The sequence below is a fragment of the Ovis canadensis genome, chromosome 13, assembly GCF_042477335.2.
Source record: "Ovis canadensis isolate MfBH-ARS-UI-01 breed Bighorn chromosome 13, ARS-UI_OviCan_v2, whole genome shotgun sequence".
NCBI classification, from domain to species: domain Eukaryota; kingdom Metazoa; phylum Chordata; class Mammalia; order Artiodactyla; family Bovidae; genus Ovis; species Ovis canadensis.
In genome coordinates, this window is record NC_091257.1 from 77010923 (window position 1) to 77027552 (window position 16630).

General features: G+C 53.4%; 1 protein-coding gene across 2 annotated transcripts in view; it reads right to left on the minus strand.

Annotated features, from left to right (window-relative positions):
• The window catches only part of NOL4L (nucleolar protein 4 like), a 129018-nt gene that overhangs the window by 84886 nt on the left and 27502 nt on the right, over positions 1 to 16630 (minus strand). Inside the window, exon 1 of one of the 2 annotated variants that reach the window (XM_069548319.1) lies at positions 567 to 689. The exons of the other annotated variant lie outside the window; for it this stretch is intronic. The gene's annotated coding sequence lies outside the window, so the exon portion shown is untranslated. Of the gene's footprint in view, positions 1 to 566; positions 690 to 16630 lie in introns of those variants that run through there. 2 annotated transcript variants of the gene reach the window in all.

Here is a 16630-nt window from a genome sequence, read left to right on the forward strand (position 1 = left end):
GCACGCGCGTGCGCCTCGGCGGGGAGGGGCCGGGAGGCGCGCGCGCGCCGGGCACGGGTTCGGAGGGCCTGCTGGAGCGGTTCGCGCGGGCTCCTCGCGGGCAGGCAGGTAATGAGAGTAACCATGGCAACCCACCAGAGGAAGTGTATTCTGCAGGAGACGTTAATCCCCTCTCCCCGGAGCTGGGACAGCCTGACTTTCCATTCTCACACAGTAATTAGATACCAGCTGTCAGTGCAGGGGGGACGGCTCCGCGGCTGCAGCCCGGCTGGGGGGGGGGGCGCACAAAGGGGGCAGGGGGGGAACGCGAGGAGAAGGGCATTAAAGACACAGGGACGCTTTCCGGCGGGTGGGCCGGGGCGGCGCGCCTCAGCTCCGTCTCGGGCCTCTAGGCGCGCGCCCGCTCACCTGGAGACCCCGCCCGCGCGGGACCCCGCCCCCTGGACACGCACCTGCTGCGCGCGCGCGCGCGCCCGCCCGCCGGCCCGAGCGCTCCCCCTCTCCAGGCCCCGCCTCCCCGCTCCGCGCACCTGCTCCGCTCCCCGCCCTCCTGGGACGCTGCCCACCTGTCCTTTGTGCGGGGCGGTACCATTCGATCTGGCCAGCTCTCCTTCAGGGAGCGCCCGCTATGTGCCAGGCGCCGTGCCAAGCCTGATCTGTGTAATCCTCCCAGACCCTCTGCGGTAGGCGCCTCTGCTGTTCCCCGCCCAGGGCGCAGCGGGGTGTGGCCATTTGCCCAGGGTCACTCAGACTTGAACCCCCATCCCGATGCCCATTGAACCACCAAACTACAGCGCCTCCCTATCGCGTCCACATCCGTTATAGCTCCAAGGGCCTCCCAACCGCCCAGGGAGACAATCAACACTGGTGGCTGGCATCGTGGTGCTCTTACTGTGTGCCAAGCATTTGCTGCCTCATTTCAGTTTCCCAGCAGCCGTGGGAGGATTGCTACCCCCATCTTACAGGTGAGGAAACTGAGGGACAGAAAGCTGAAGGGACTTGCCCACAGGCATGGAGAATAGAGGAAGAACTGGGATTCAAACCCAGACAGCTAGACCCTAGTATCCATGCTCTCAGCCACCGGCACTATTAACTCCACCCCCAGGTTCCTGGTGGCTGTAATCCAGCCCAGGCCTTCTCCTTTCACCATTCAGCCCACCCACATCCTGTCCCAGCATCAGTGAGGAGCTGCCTCTCTTAGCCATACCTAAGAAATCGAAGAAGTTCCTAGGCCTAGAGCCACTGCCACGTCCCTGATTTCTGCAGATCTCCCCGACCCTGGCTCTTAGTGAGGATGCTGTCCTGTGCTCAGTTGCTTCAGTGTGACCCTATGGACTGTAGCCCACCAGGCTCCTCTGTCCATGCAATTCTCCAGGCAAGAATACTGGCGTGGGTTGCTGTGCCCTCCACCAGGGGATCTTCCTGACCCAGGGATCGAACTCACATCTACTGCTGTTCCCACACTGAAGGCGGATTCTTTACCACTGAGCTACTGGGGAAGCCCTCCCTCAGTGAGGATAGCCACTTGGAAATCATTGGAAGACTCCCTGTTTCCCAGGTAGAGGAACCAAGACCCTCAAGGTGAAAGGCTAGACCAAGGAGGAGATGGCGTTATGGAGCTTTTCGTAGGGAGTCCAGTCCCTGCAGGCCCAGCTATGTCTCCTGCCCCCCACCCCACAGTTGGACCTGTGGGTGGGCACACCAAGGAGGGGCAGGAAGTGCTGAGAAGCAGAGCGGGCTCCTGTCCCCAGTGGCGGCGGGTGTCTGGGGCAGGAGGAGGCTATCTGATCCCTTCCCCACTGCCCCGGCCATGACCTCCTCTCTCCCTCCCTCCCTCCATCTCTCCCTCCCTCCTGGCCAGGGTAGCCAGCACCCTGGACTGCAGCTGAGAACCCAGCGTTCCCGACCCGGCCCACATTCCTGTGGGAGGAGGGGTCGGTGGGGTGGTGGGGGGGAGTTGGGCCAAGGGCTTTAGGGACAGGGGCACCCCTGGGGCTGCCCCACCCAGCTTGGGCCAAGGCCGGGCTGTCTCCAACCTCACCATTTCCTGCCTCCGCTCTCCCCATCTCTCAGTAGCAGAGCTGCCTAAATTTGGCTCCAGGAGGGAATGGGGGAGGTGGCAGCAGGCGGGTGCTGTCAGAGGCCAGGGCGCAGCTCCCTGTCTAGCCGGCTGGCATTTTTGCTGTCTGGAGGAGGGCAGGGGGGCCCACCAGCCCTCTCCAGGAAAGGGAGATGTTCGTACCTTCTGACATGCACTGAGTAATGTGCAAACTACATGCAAACCAAGCTTCAAATCAGCATCTCAGCCAGGGAACAGCTTGGGTGCTGCTTTTGGGATAAGAACAGAAGAACCAGTGGCCCACTCCCCGGGGCTCCAGTGGGAGCTGGGGGTGGATGCAGGGTGGCCAGGGCTGGGAGTTGGGAGCCTCCGTTTCTCGCCAGGTGGAGTTTGGGGGCTTTAAATCAGCGGCTGGACTCTCTGCCTCCCAGCCTGAGGGCAGGGCCATGGCCTTCTCTGCCTTCTCTGGCATAGTGCTTGGCACACCGCTCCATGATTAAGCACATGAGGTTGTAGTTATCCTGTCCAGGTTTGAACCCTGGGTCTCCACTGGCCAACTTGGTGAATTCCTCAACGGTATACCCGGGCAAACAACTCATGTGATTGGCATCCCTTTTAGGACTTCCCTTCCCTAGAAGGTGGGCACAGGGGCATGGCCCAAAAGAACACTGGTTTTGGAATCAGACGTGGATTCCAGGTCTGGCGTAGCCAGTGAGGCTCTGAGGGTCTCACGCCCCTCCTCTGGGAAATGGGTTCAGTATCTCAAGTTCTACTATGATGTCCATGTGGGGGCCTGGCACTCAGTGGACAGTCCAGAATTCTTCCCACCAGTGTGGTCTCACTGCTGTCTGCCTTCATCCAATTACATTCTCTGTCCCAGTCCCATCTCCCCTCTCCCTTGGGTTTCTCCCTCCTCTCGTTCCCTCCACTCGTCATGGTGATCTCAGGGAGGTCACTGCCTCTCTGAGCCTTAGTCTGCACGTCTATCTGCTCCATGGGGGTAATGGGAGATGGATGCCGTCTGGAGTCTAGGGCCCAGGAGGCATTTGATGGGTGGCAGCCCTTTACAAGGCCCATTTATATCCCAAATGATCAGGAGGGGTGGGCTGTGCCCTCCAGCTCTATCAGGTATGGGGTGTTGGGGCCCCTCTTCTCGGTAACTCTGTTTAACCCCAGATAACTGCTCTCCTGCCCCTCGGCCGGGGCTGATATGTGCTGAATCCAACTTCCTGCCACCCAAAAGCCACTTCCTGCCAAACTCGAGCTGATACCAGAAGAACTTGTTTTTTGTGCACAGAGAAGTCCCGCCGCCGGGCGGCCACCGGCCTGCCCCGGGTGTGAACATTTTTTTCCATTTGCTGGTCTGCCTGGTGGGGCTGGGCGGGGGAGGATGGGGACTCTGCTCTCTTCACCTCTGAACCTGCCCATCCTGCCCTACCAAAGCCTCTGGGCCTGCCAGCCTGCCCAGGAAGGGTGCCAAGTGTCCCCTTTGGGCCCAGACAGACGCGTGTAGGCAGTGATACACAGTCTGTCACGGCTGCACACCAACCAGCCAGCCTGACAGACCCCAGAGCCACCAGGCGAGGACTCCGGGAGACACGTGTGAGACCCCGTCGGGCAACAGTCACACACACGGTGATGGGGACACCCAATCTCAGAGTCACTCACGCACATGCCCACAGGGCTCCCTCACACTTGCCCGGCGTCCATCCCCCTTCCAGGTGTTTCACTAATGCAACACTCTCTGAAGGGCCCGCTCTGTGCCAGGTCTTGGTCTAACCCATAGTAAAAACTATTGGAATAGTAACTAGCTGACCTGTGCTGTACCCTCAGTTTCCTTATCTGTGAAATGGGGATAACAGCCCTGCCCCACAGGGCTGTTGGGAGGATTAATGACCTAATGCATGCAAGGCCCCTGTCCCCGGCTGGCCCGTAGACAGTGCTAAGTTAGGCTATCTTAGTTAGCCAGGGGCATCCTATGCCCAGCTCCGCTGAGACCTTACATACTTATCGCCCTGAGTCCTGACCCAAGCCCCTGGCAGCTCAGGTCCACACTCCTATTTCCACAGATGAGGAGACCGAAGCTCAGGGAGGAGGCCCACAGGTCTTTAGGGTACCGCCACGACTCCTCTCTCCCCTCCTCCTACTCTGCCGCCCCCGGCTGCCTCACGACCCACCCCACCACAGACACACACACACACACACACACACACACACACACACACACACACACACACACACACACACACACACACACACACACACACACACACACACACACACACACACACACACACACACACACACACACACACACGGTGGCCTCTGTCTGGAGTGCCCCGGCCACTTGCTCTTAGCGTGACCAGCTCCTTCTGAGCTGTCCACTGCCCTGGCTCCTCCCCAGAGCCCTGTTCACTTTCCTCAGGACACTCATCACCCGTGGAGCACCAGACCCCCCACTGGATCATTCTGTCCTGTCCGCCGGCACATAATAGGGGTTCAACAACTTCGGAACTAAATGAATAAACAGCCTGCTCCTCACACCTAGCTACTGAGGCCAGAGTCTGGAACCACACCAGGACACCCCTAAGCTGGAGCCCAACTCCTAGGCTAGCCTGCTTCTCACACCTCCAACAGGCACTGCGTGTGAATGAATGAATGAATGAATGAAGTCAGGATTTTGGGATCCCAGTCCAGGGCTCTCTGGGCTAAACCTCCTTCACTTCCTGGCAGCGTGGACAGGAGCCAAGCTCCAGCCACCTTGGATGGTGGCGGGGCCGACGGGCCGCCTGAAGCCGGCTGTCAGGAGCTCGTCTGGCCACAGCCGCCAGCAGGGGAGACCAGCTGGCGGTACAGGGTCCATCGGCCCAGGCCTGGAATCTGAGCCGCCCTGAGAGGCCCAGCTTCTCTCCAGGCCCCCACAAACTGGCCTTTGTTCCCCAGGCCAGCCAAGACCCAGGAGCCTGGGCTTTCTCTCTGCCTGCGGCACCCGCGCTGAGCCGGCGGGGTAAATGGGCCAGCCTCCCCTCTGTCCGGGCCCATGATGTCGCTTCAGGACTAAATGGAGATGTAATTTTCTATACAAATCCATGACAATTTAGATGGAGTGATTGTAATTGGCTTTTCAATGGGGGTTTTGTCCAGTGCTGGTGGCTAGAACTGGGTGGCCTGTTTGAGGCAGGCTCCATTTAAATGACAATAAAGCAATAATATTGAGGACTTGTACAGTACCCAGAGCCCCTCCTGGGCCCAAGTGGAGCCTCATGTTTATGGATCTGGTCCTTCCCTTGGGCAGTCTGGGCAACCAGAGGGGTGGGAGGCACTGAGCCCAGGAGAGGGGCCATTCCAGACCTAAGGGCTCTGGGGCGGCCAGGGCAGGGCCCCATGTCCCCCGGCTTACCTGCTCCATCATTCACCATAAAACCACCAATCAGTGCTGCCTGTGGGCTGGCTGCTATTCCAGCTGTTGGGGGTGCCAAGAGTCAGAGAACCCTCCCAGGCAGGTCAGAGGTGGGAGGGAACAGTGGCAAGGACAGACAGCATGACCCAGAGCCAGATGGCCGGGTTCAGATTCTACCAAGCTCCTTACTAGCTTTCTGGGCTTCAGCAAGTTACTAAACTTTGTGCCTCTGGCTGGCCAGCCACAAAACAGCTGCAGTCAAAGTTACTGTGAGGACGAAACCCCTGACTAGGGCTCAGCATAGGGCCTGGCATGCGGACGGTGCTGTGGTGCTGTCGGTAAGTTACTGCCATTGTTTGTTAAAACCCCAGCTCTGGTGTCAGACTTGCTAGCGGTGACCGTGTGCTTGTGCTTGTGACTTAACCTCTTTAAACCTCCACTGGCCTCTCTTTGGGGATACCCTGGTGGTTCAGATGGTAAAGAATCCACTTGTAATGCAGGAGACCTGGGTTGGGAAGATCCCTGGAGAAGGGAATGGCAAGCCACTCCAGTATTCATGCTTGGAGAATTCTAAGTTTCTCTTTAAGGTGGGGCTTTTAGGAGAGCCTACCCCACGGGGTGGTGGGGATTTAAGGAGAGGATGCAGAAAGTGCTGGGCTCAGTAAACACTAGCTCTCACTTACAGGACGCTTTTTGGCCTTGAGGAGCTTGCCATTCAGTGATAATTATACAGTTGAGTGTTGGGAGACAGCAAGGGAAGAAGAGAAAAGCTCACAGGAAGCCAGGACAGAGCTGTTGGTCCTGGCAGGGGATTCAGGGGGAGGGAATGATCTGGAGGGGCCTTGGGATCAGGGCAGGGCTGTGGGCTGTGTTAAGGAAGTAAGGCTTCACAGAGGAGGTGACATTTGGGCTGGGCCTTGAAGGATGAGTGACAGGCTTCTGCCAGCATAGGGCGGATCTCAGTGCCAGGCACTGTGGCTATAGCGTCACATGCAGACCCTCCTGAACTGCTTCCTACCTGTGGGAAGAGTAGAGGTGGGACGGGGGATGAGGGCAAGCCTTCAGGGAGGCTGTCGTGAAGAAGCGAGGCTGAGAGCATCTAGGAAAGGAAACAGCCTGTGCAAAGGCCTGCAGTGGGAAGGGATCATGGGCCCTGGTGAGTGGACAGCAGGGGAAACTGTAAAACATGGCTAGAAGGAGTGGACAGGGGCCGTGGTTTTTACTCACAGTGAAGTAGGCGGCCTCAGAGGGATTTTAAGCAAGTGAGTGACACCATGCACGCTATATTTTTAAAGGATCCCTCTGGCTGCTTGTGGGCAATGGGCTACAGAGTGGAAGGGGTAAGAGGGAGACCCTGGAGAAGCGGTTGGGTCACTGAGGGGAGGGAAGTGGTTGGATCCGAGAAACAGCAGGCGCTCAGTAACTGTTGTCTGGAGGATGGGCAAGTAGAGCACGATGCGGGGCTGGGTGCAGCTGGCACAAAGCGCAGTTGGTGAAGAGACGAGAAGAGAGATGAGGGCTGCCTCCCACCTCCCCTCATCAGGCTAAGGCTCTGGGGCTTTTTCCTGAAGGCAGCAGGGGAACCAATCCAGTTTTTTCCTTTTTTCTCCAGGCAGAGAAAGACCATGCTGGGACTTGTGCTTGGAAAGATCATTCTGCTGTAGGGTGGGTGGGTGGGAGGTGGCAGGTGGGCGAGGCTGGAGGGAAGGAGGTGGGGAGGGAGAGTGGCTGCTGGGGGCTCGGAGGCCTCAGTAGGCATCCTAGCCATCCCCCAACTCCAAGAGCAACAAATTTCCTCTTCAGTGAGATCTAAAATCCAGTCCTGGGTCACAGAGTGGTCACTGGCAGAGTTGAGATCTGACCCCAGAGCAAACTCAATGGCCAGTGCTCTGTTCCCTTTCGGCGTCATCTGCCGTGATTGCTAATATAGTCCATTATAAATAGTGTTTCACGGTAACTGTCAGCTGTAGAACCATTACTACAAACCTGGGAGGTGGGCATTATTATCATTCCCATTCTGCAGATGAGGAAACCAAGGCCCCGAGAGGCTGAGTCACTCATCTAAGGACACAGAGCTGGGACTAGAGATCCAGGGTCAGTCCCAGGCAGTCTGACTCCAGACCTTCACAGCGGAGGCCCTTTGAATTTATTGCTAATCCCTGGTGCCTCTAGTAAACAATCTGTAATGCAGGAGACCCAGGTTCGATCCCTGGGTTGGGAATACCCAACTCCAGTATTCTTGCCTGGAGAATCCCACGGACAGAGGAGCCTGGCAGGCTCCAGTCCATGGGATCGCCAGGAGTCAGACACGACTGAGTGACTAACATACACTTAAAGGCTGGGAAATTTCATGGAGGAAGAAAACCTGAACTTTGCACAGAACCTCCTGATGTTGGCAGCTCCCAGACCCAATCCTTGAACCACATCCATCTAGTGGCCCCAGGTTTACACCTCTAGCCTGGGCCTATCCTCTGCATCCATTCAGCCCACTGGACATATCTGAAAGCAAGTGCGTGTTTAGGGCCCCTGTAAAGCAGGAGTCCCCAATCCCTGGGCTACATGGCAGGATGTGAGCAGCAGGCAAGAGAGCAAAGTTTCCTAAACTTCATCTGCTATTCCCCATCACTCGCACTACCACCTGCACCCACCCTGACCCCCGTGGAAAAATTGTTTTCCACGACACCCTGATATCAAAAAGGTTGTGGACTGCTGCTGTAGAGGGCCAGGAAAAGGCATCCATCTATTCATTCAATAAGCATCTGGACCACTGCCACCCTCCACACTGCCTGGCCACCACCACCAACTCTTCCTCCACCGGAAGGAAGCCTTCTCCACCTTCACTTTCTCAGCCAAGCACCCGGGAGTCATCCTTGATTCCTCCCTCTTTATCTTACATCCCCCCCTCCATGCCCATCCCATCCATCAGCAAATCCTGTTGACTCCACCTTAAACTGAGTCCAGAATCCACCTGCTTTCCACCATTTCCCCTGCCCCTGACCTCCCCTCCTCGGACTGGTGGGGTTTGGGGGAAAGGCACGAGCTAGCACTGGAAAGCTCTTGGTCCCTGTCCTCTGGGTCTCAGTCTCCTCATCTGTAGAGTGGGTGCATGCTAAGTCACCTCAGTTATGGGGACCCCATGGACTATAGCCCTTCAGGCTCCTCTGTCTGTGGGATTCTCCAGGTAAGAATATTGGAGTGAGTTGCCATACCCTCCACCAGGAGTTCTTCCCGACCCAGGTTTTGAACCCACATCTCTTATGTCTCCTGCACTGGCAGGTAGGTTCTTTACTACTAGCACTACCTGGGAGGCCAAGGAAGTGTGGGTACAGTAGGCCATGTGGCTCCCATTACCCTTTCATCCTGGCGGGACACAAGTGGCACTAAGGAAGAGAGAGTGAGTGCAACAGAAGAAAAGTTAGACAGACTGGACCTCATTAAAGCTAAAAACTTTTGTCTTTCAATGGACACCACCAAGAAAGTAAAAAGACAGCCCACAGGCTGGAAGCAAATATTTGCAAATCATATATCTGATAAGGAATTTGTATCTAGAGTATATAAAGAACTCATAACTCAATAATAAAATGAATAATGCAATTAAAAAACAGTCAAAAGATCTGAATAGACATTTCTCCATAGAAGATACCCAAATATCCAATAAGCACATGAAAAGATGCTCAATATCATTAGCCATCAGGGAAAGGCAAATCAAAACCACAATCAGATACAATTCCACTCACACTCTGACGGCTCTAATCAAAATGACAGATAGTAATAAGTGTTGACGAGAACATGGGAAAACCGGAAGCCTCCTACACTGGAGAAGACTGTAAAATGCCGCAATGATTTTGGAAAACAGTCTAGCAGTCACTCAAAAGGTTAAATGTAGGATTACCCTATGACACGGCAATTCCACTCCTAGGTAGAAAAAAACTGAAAACATATGTCCACACAAAAACTGTGCAGGACAGTTCACAGCAGCATTATTCATCATAGCTAAAATCTGGAGACAGCCTAAATGCCCATCAACTGTTGAACAGATAAATAAAATGTGGCACATCCATCCAGTGGAATATTATTCAGGAAGAAAAAAGGAAAGAGGTATACGCTACAGCATGGACAAACCTTGAAAAAAACTGTAGTAAGTGAAAGAAGTCAGGCACAAAAATCCACATATCATATGATTCCATTCATAGACAATGTCCAGAGAAAGAAGGCAAATCTACAGAGAAAGAAGTAGTTTCCTGGAGCTGGGGAAGGACATTGGGATATGGGGTTTCTTTCGCGGGCACCACAAATTTTCTAAAATTGATTGTGGAAACACACAATACTGAATATACCAAAAAAAAAAAAACCCCATTAAGTTGTATTTTAAATGGGTAAATTTTATGGTTTGTGAATTATATCTCAATAAAGCTATTATAAGAACAAAAAGCAACCTACAGAACAGTGTACAACATATTTTGTGTAAAAATAGAAACAAACCCCAGAAATGCCTGTGCATATGTGCTTATACATATGTATAAAACATCTCTGGAAGGAAACCCAAGAAATAATAGTGGCTGCCCCTGGGGAGGGGAACTGGGTGGCTAGGAGGAAGAATTTTTTTCACATTGGTACCTGATGAATTTTTTTAAAAAATAATGAGATTCTATTACCATTTCAAAATGTTATACTTGAAAAAAACCAAACCAGTGGTTTATTACTGGCCCTCAGCCAGAGGATGGGTTAGGCAAGACAGCTCTGAAACACAGAAGACAGAGAAACCCACCTTCACAGTTTTCCAAGCCTTGCTAACATCCATCACTGCTTCTTTTCCTCATGCAAGTCCTGTCGGAGGGCTTCAGCACAAGCTCTGTTTCCACCAGCAAATACTGTGGGTCCTCCTTCAAAAAAGGGCTAGAATCCACCCACTTCTCACCCTCCGCCGGTACCACTGTGGCTCAGGCCACGAGCCCCTTCCACCTGGCTGCCCTGGATCATGACACCAGCCTTCTCCCAGCTTCCACTCTCTCCAGTCTGTACTCCACACAGGGCTCCCTTTCCTCCCACCAGTCACCTCTACAGCCTGGGCTCCTGCCCGCTGGCCTCCCCATGGTTCCTCAGACTGACAGGCACTTCCTGCCTCAGGGCCTTTGCACTTGCTCTGCTTGCTACCTAGAGTCCTTTCCCACCAGATATCCACCTGGAGGCTCCCTCACCTCCAACAGTTCACTGTCCAGTGTTTCCTCATAAAGAAGCCTTCCCAGACCTCTCCATCTTCCCCTGCTTTATTCTTCTGTATAGTGCTGACACATTTAATATTTACATTTACTTATCTGTGATCTGTCCCTCCCACCTCCAAATGCAGGCTCCATGAAAGGCAGGCTTCTGTTTCTTTCCCCAGCACCAAGAACCACGCACATTGTAGGAGTTCCAAAATATTTATCAAAATAAAACTGGGTCCTAAGAAAGCATCACAGGCCAGAGGAGCCCAAGGAGATATGAAGACTAAATGTAACGTGGTCTCTTGATTGGGATCCTGAAACAGAAAACAAACCTTAGGGGAAAACTAGTGAAATCCAAAAAGAAAAAAAGTGTGCGCTTAGTTAATAGTGATGTATCCACGTTGGCTCCTTAGCTGTAACAAACATACCATAATAGTGTCAAATGTTGACAATAGGGGAACCTGGGTGAAGGGTACGTGGGACTTTTCCGGACTATCTTTGCCGCTTTTCTGTAAGTCTAAAATTGTTCTAAAACAAACCATTTATTTAAATTTTTAAAAATGTGTTAAATGAAAGCATACATGTGCAAACTGAGGCTTAAAGGTGAAGGCAAGGACTTCCCTGCTGGTCCAGTGGTTAAGGATCCACCTGCCAATGCAAGGGACACGGGTTCGATCCCTGGTCAGGGAACGAAGATCCCACATGCCTCAGGGCAACTAAGCCCACGTGTGCTACAATTACTGAAGCTCACACTCTAGAGTCCATGTTCTACAACAAGAGAATAGCCCCCACTTGTCACAACTAGAGAAAGTCCCTGCACAGTGCTGCAACGAAGACCTAGCACAGCCAAAATTAGTTAAAAAAAATTTTTTTAAGGGGAAGGCATTTGCCACAGGCTACATAGCCAATGAGAAGCTGTGGCTCGTGGGCAGAGATCAGTGAACATTCCCCAAGAGAGGGAGGCCCCGGTTACTGGAGACCCATTTATGTTTCAGTGAAAGGCAATGTGTTGGGGGGAGATGGAGGCTTTCTTTCCAAGCATCATAGGAGACTGAGACATTTTAGTGAGAATCCACGTCTGGCCCTGTGGAGCTCAAAGACAGGCACGCTCTCCCAGCAACTGCCTGGGAGACTGTCCTTTTCTCCTTGGCTCCCAGGAAGCCCAAATGGCCTCTCCAGTCACAATACTGTTCGCCAAGAGTTCTTGGCCCTGGAACGCAAGATCTCAAGCCAGGTCATACAGATCAGGTTAGGGGACAAGGTGGGGGGCCTGAGGGAGACAAAGGGTGGCCCAGGAAGGGAAGAGAGAAAGGACAAGTCTTCTTGAGCACTTCCAAGGAGCTGATACAGGCCAAGACATTTTAGGTGTATGTGCGTGCTAAGTCGCTTCTGTCGTGTCCAACTCTTTGAGACCCTATGGGCTGTAGCCCGCCAGACTCCTCTGTCCATGGGATTCTCCAGGCAAGAATATTGGAGTGTGTTGCTGTGACCACCTCCAAGGGATCTTCCTAACCCAGGGATCGAACCCACATCTCTTATATCTCCTGCATTGGCAGGTGGGTTCTTTACCACTAATGCCACCTGGGAAGCCAGGTGTGCCTTTTAGGTCTATGTGACCTGATTCCAGGCTCCCAGACCCACAAGGCTGGTCGGGTCATTCCTGTTTCACTGATGAGGAAACTGATGACTGGAAAAGAAAGCAGCTACGAGGCGATGAAGCAGTCACAGAGGGGTTTGCTCTCTTGGGCTTCATCTTGATCTCCTCTCCATGTCCTTCTTGCCTTCTAGCGACACCAGCTTCTCTCAGAACCATATCTGCCACCTGGCCTTCACCCACACTGCACCCTCTGCCTGAAACACCTCCTCTTCCCTGTGACTAAGCTAACTTCTACTTGACCTTCAGGCCTCGGCTCCAGTATTACTGCCTGTTATGGGCCGTTCTGTGTACCGCCCCCCCCCCCCATCCCCTCTCCTCTCACTGCAGTTTCCTGTGTTGAAGTCTTAACTTCTGTACCTCAGATTGTGACTGTATTGGGAGACAGGGTCTTAAAAGAAGTAATTAAGTCAAATGAGGTCATTAGGGTGGGCCCTAATCCAATATGACTGGTGTCCTTAGAAGAAGAGGAAATCAGGACACGAGACACACAGAGGAGAGGCCGTGTGAGACACGGGGGAAGACGGCCATCTGCAAGGCAAGGAAGCGGCCTCAGAAGGAGCCGAAGCCCCGGCGCCTTGACCTCGGACTTGAAGCCTCCGGAATCGTGAGAAAATTGATTTCTGCTGCGTAAGACCCCCAGTCTGTGGTACTTGGTTTTGGCGGCCCCAGCAAATGAATAGACTGCCTCAGAGACGCTTTCCTGACCCCTATCCCCAGGGCATGACCTTAGGAGCCCCCTTCCTTCACAGGGCCTTTCACAACGACGATATTCTGTTTATTTGTGTGTCCGTTTGGTTAATAGCTATTGCCCTCAGCAGACGGTGAGCATTGTGAGGGTACAGAGGGGTCTGCCATGGTCTCCACCAGGACCTAGCACAGTAGGTGCCCCATAAACAGGCACGACATGATGCCATGGAGTAAAGGACTTGGTCTTATCTCCCTTTCTACCTCTGACCCTGACCACAAAACAGCAATTTTAAGGCTTCTGGAACTCTTAAACTTCATTCCTCTCCTGAAGCAAGTATTTCATTGTGGGGGCGAGGGGTGTGGGTAGGCTTTAGGTCAGTTAGGCTCAGTTTTGCCCAGCAACTTTGAATCAGATCCTTGCTAAAAAATGTAAAATCCATTCCTGGAGTCAACAAAAGAAAAAAGAGCCACACCCTTCCTTGACTACCTGTGCCCTGCCTCCCTGAACCCTGTTCTCCCTGCTCCCCAGCTCCAGCTCTGCCCAAATCCTGTCGACTGCCCTGGGCTACATCCAAAAGGCTCCCTCCCAAAAAGCTCATCCCAGAGATGAGGGAGCCCAGAGATGAGGGACCCTAGAGACATGGAATGGAGGCTCAGAAAGGGCAAGGAAGTCACACAACCAAGCAGAGGCTGGTGTATCTGTGAACCTCAGCTCTGGACCCAATCCCATCCCTTGGGGCATCAGCTATGGCATCTGCCCACATAATGCCATCAGCCCCGAGGATGCGATACTTTTCTGACCTCAAGTGCAGCAGAGGTCATGGGGCGCAGCGAGGGTGTGACCTGCCCAAGGCCACACAGCCAGGAAACAGTGGAGCCAGAGCTGGAAGTCCGGGAGCCCAACCACCCTGCCCTTACATGTGGGCTGCAGGAACTGGGTCATATGATACTGATGGAGCACTGCGGGGTGGGGAACCTCAGGAATCAGACAGACCCGCGTGTGTCTGTGCTCAGTCGCTCAGTCATGTCTGACTCTTTGTGACCCCATGGACTGTAGCCGGCCAGGCTCCTCTGTCCCTGGGATTCTCCAGGCAAGAACACTGGAGTGGGTTGCCATTTCCTTCTCCAGTGCATGAAAGCAGACAGACCTGAGTTCAAGTCAAATCACCATGTAACCTCAGACAAGTGACTAAGGTTGTTCCCTCCACTGTAATGGAGTCCACCTGGTGGGGATATTGGTGCAGGTTCAGTGAAACAGGTTAATGTCTATTCTTTAATGTTCATGTTAAGGGGATGAAGCCATCAACACAGAGCTGTCTACAACATAAAGCAGGTCCATCTGCTCAGCCCATTCCACAAATCGGGGTCTACCCTCCCCATCCCACCCCCGTGGAGGGGCCCCTTTGCCGCTACACTGCACTGGGGTCCTGTCTGCTGAGTCACGGCACCCTCCCCCCACATCATTTGCATTGTGGATGGTGCCAAAGGTGCACAGGGTACTTGGGATGCTCTCAACATTTCCTTGGTCTCTACTTACTGTGGGTACAGAGTCATGCTCTGAACGCAGGATCCTCTGTGCAGGGGAGTCAGGAACAACAGAGCCAGGTTCCTAAATCTGCCCACGTGGACATGCCCAGTGCTTGGGCAGGGGGAGACTCCTGGAGCCTTTATCTCCTACCAAGCTCTGCAGCCTCTGGGAATCCTTTAATCCCTTAGTGGTCAGGGGGCAAACACTCACACTAACCAGCTCCTTCGAGGTCTGAAAACAGGTTCTGTACCTCAGGTATCCCTGGAAGGACAGACAGATGCTGATCGAAGTGGTGCCTTCGAAGGAGGGGGTGGGCAGGGGGGCTGAGCAGCAGGAGGAAAGAATGGAGGATATTTACCATGTCTTTTTTAAACTTTCAAATTTTGAATCATGCAAATGCACTGTGTATTTATTTTTTTAAGTCGTTTATTAAATTTGTTACAATATCGTTGTTTCTGCTTTATTTTTTTGTTTTGTTTTGTTTTGCCTTGCCTGGGGCATATGGGATCTTAGCTCCCCAAGCAGGGATCGAACTCACACCCCAGGCATTGGAAGGCGAGGTCTTAACCCACTAGACTGCCACGGAAGTCCCTGCACTGTGTCTTTAAACAAAATTAAAGTAATGATAACAGAACCTAGGATTCTGGATGGAAAGATTAAAACCCCCAGTTTCCCGAGCTAGCCTGACTCTTCTGCCATAACGGCAGATAATTGACACTGGCCAGAGAGGTTTGGCTACTACGTGCGTACTACGTTGCTTCAGTCACCTCTGACTCTTTGTGACACTATGGACTGTAGCCTGCCAGGCTCCTCTGTCCATGGGGACTCTCCAGACAAGAATACTAGAGTAGGTTGCCATGCCCTCCTCCAGGGGATCTTCCTGACCCAGGGATCGGAACCCACGTCTCTTATATCTCCTGCATTGGCAGGTGGGTTCTTTACCCACTGAGCCACCTGGGAAGCCCGTGGCTACTACAGGGGCAGCTAAATGCAGATCATTTCACCTTATGGGCCTCAGAGTCTCCTCAGGATCAAGAGAGCTGTTGAAATCTACGTCCTAACCTAGTCCTGACTTGCTAGTCTTCTCTTTGGACTAGATATGGAGAGGGCAGGAAATAGTCCATCATGGAAGCCACTGGGTGAGGGGTGGGGGCGAGCTCGTGAGAGCTCCAGGGGCCCTGTACTCCACATGAGATTCTCCAGGCACCACCCAGACAGTCCCTGTGTTTTGCTCATGGGGAAACTGAGGTATGGAACTGGAAAGGGACTATGTGCCAAGCTGGCATCACCAGGCTGGATAACATCACTACCCACTGGCCTGCACCTGACTGCCACAATCAGGGGGCTCCGTTTGCATTAATTTCACCCCTGCACCCTTAAGAGGCTGCATGGGCAGGTGGAGGCTTTGGCCTGGACGTGGCCCTATCCACAGCCTGGGGAAGCCAGAGGGTCAGCTGCACCGGTCCAGCTGGGACCGTTTTTTCAGGCTGCAGTATGGAGTCTGGTCTTTGTCCTAAGAGCCCCTGGGGAGCCACTGAAGGGTTTTAGGCCAGAAGCTGATGTTGTCTGATTTATGTCTCAGAAGATTGCTCTGGCTGGAGCTCTGGGTGGAGAATGGACCGGAGGGCCGAGAGGGGAAGCCGGAGACTGACGCAGAAACTGCTGCAGCCTAGACTGACGAGGGAGCGGCGGGAGAGCGGTGAGTGGGTCCAAGGGAAGGCCAACTGACTGCAAATGGAAAAAGTATATTCCTCCCTGGGTAGTGAGTACCCCACCCCTGGACATGTTTAAACCGAACCTAGACCACAACATGATAGAACTGTTACTGAGAGGACTTGATAAGGTGGATCATAAGGCCAAGTGTCTAGGTCACCTCCTCCAGGAAGCCCTCCCTGACTCCCAAGCCTGGGTTGGCACCCCCCAGGGCACTTCACATCACAGCACTGATTACCCTGCATCATAATCATCAGTTTCCAGATTTTTGTGCCCTTTTCCATTACAAGGGCAGGGGCCCCTTTGCTCCTCTCCGAACTCCTGAAAGTGAAAGTATTGGTTGCTCAGTCATATCCGACTCTTTGCAACCCCACAGACTGCA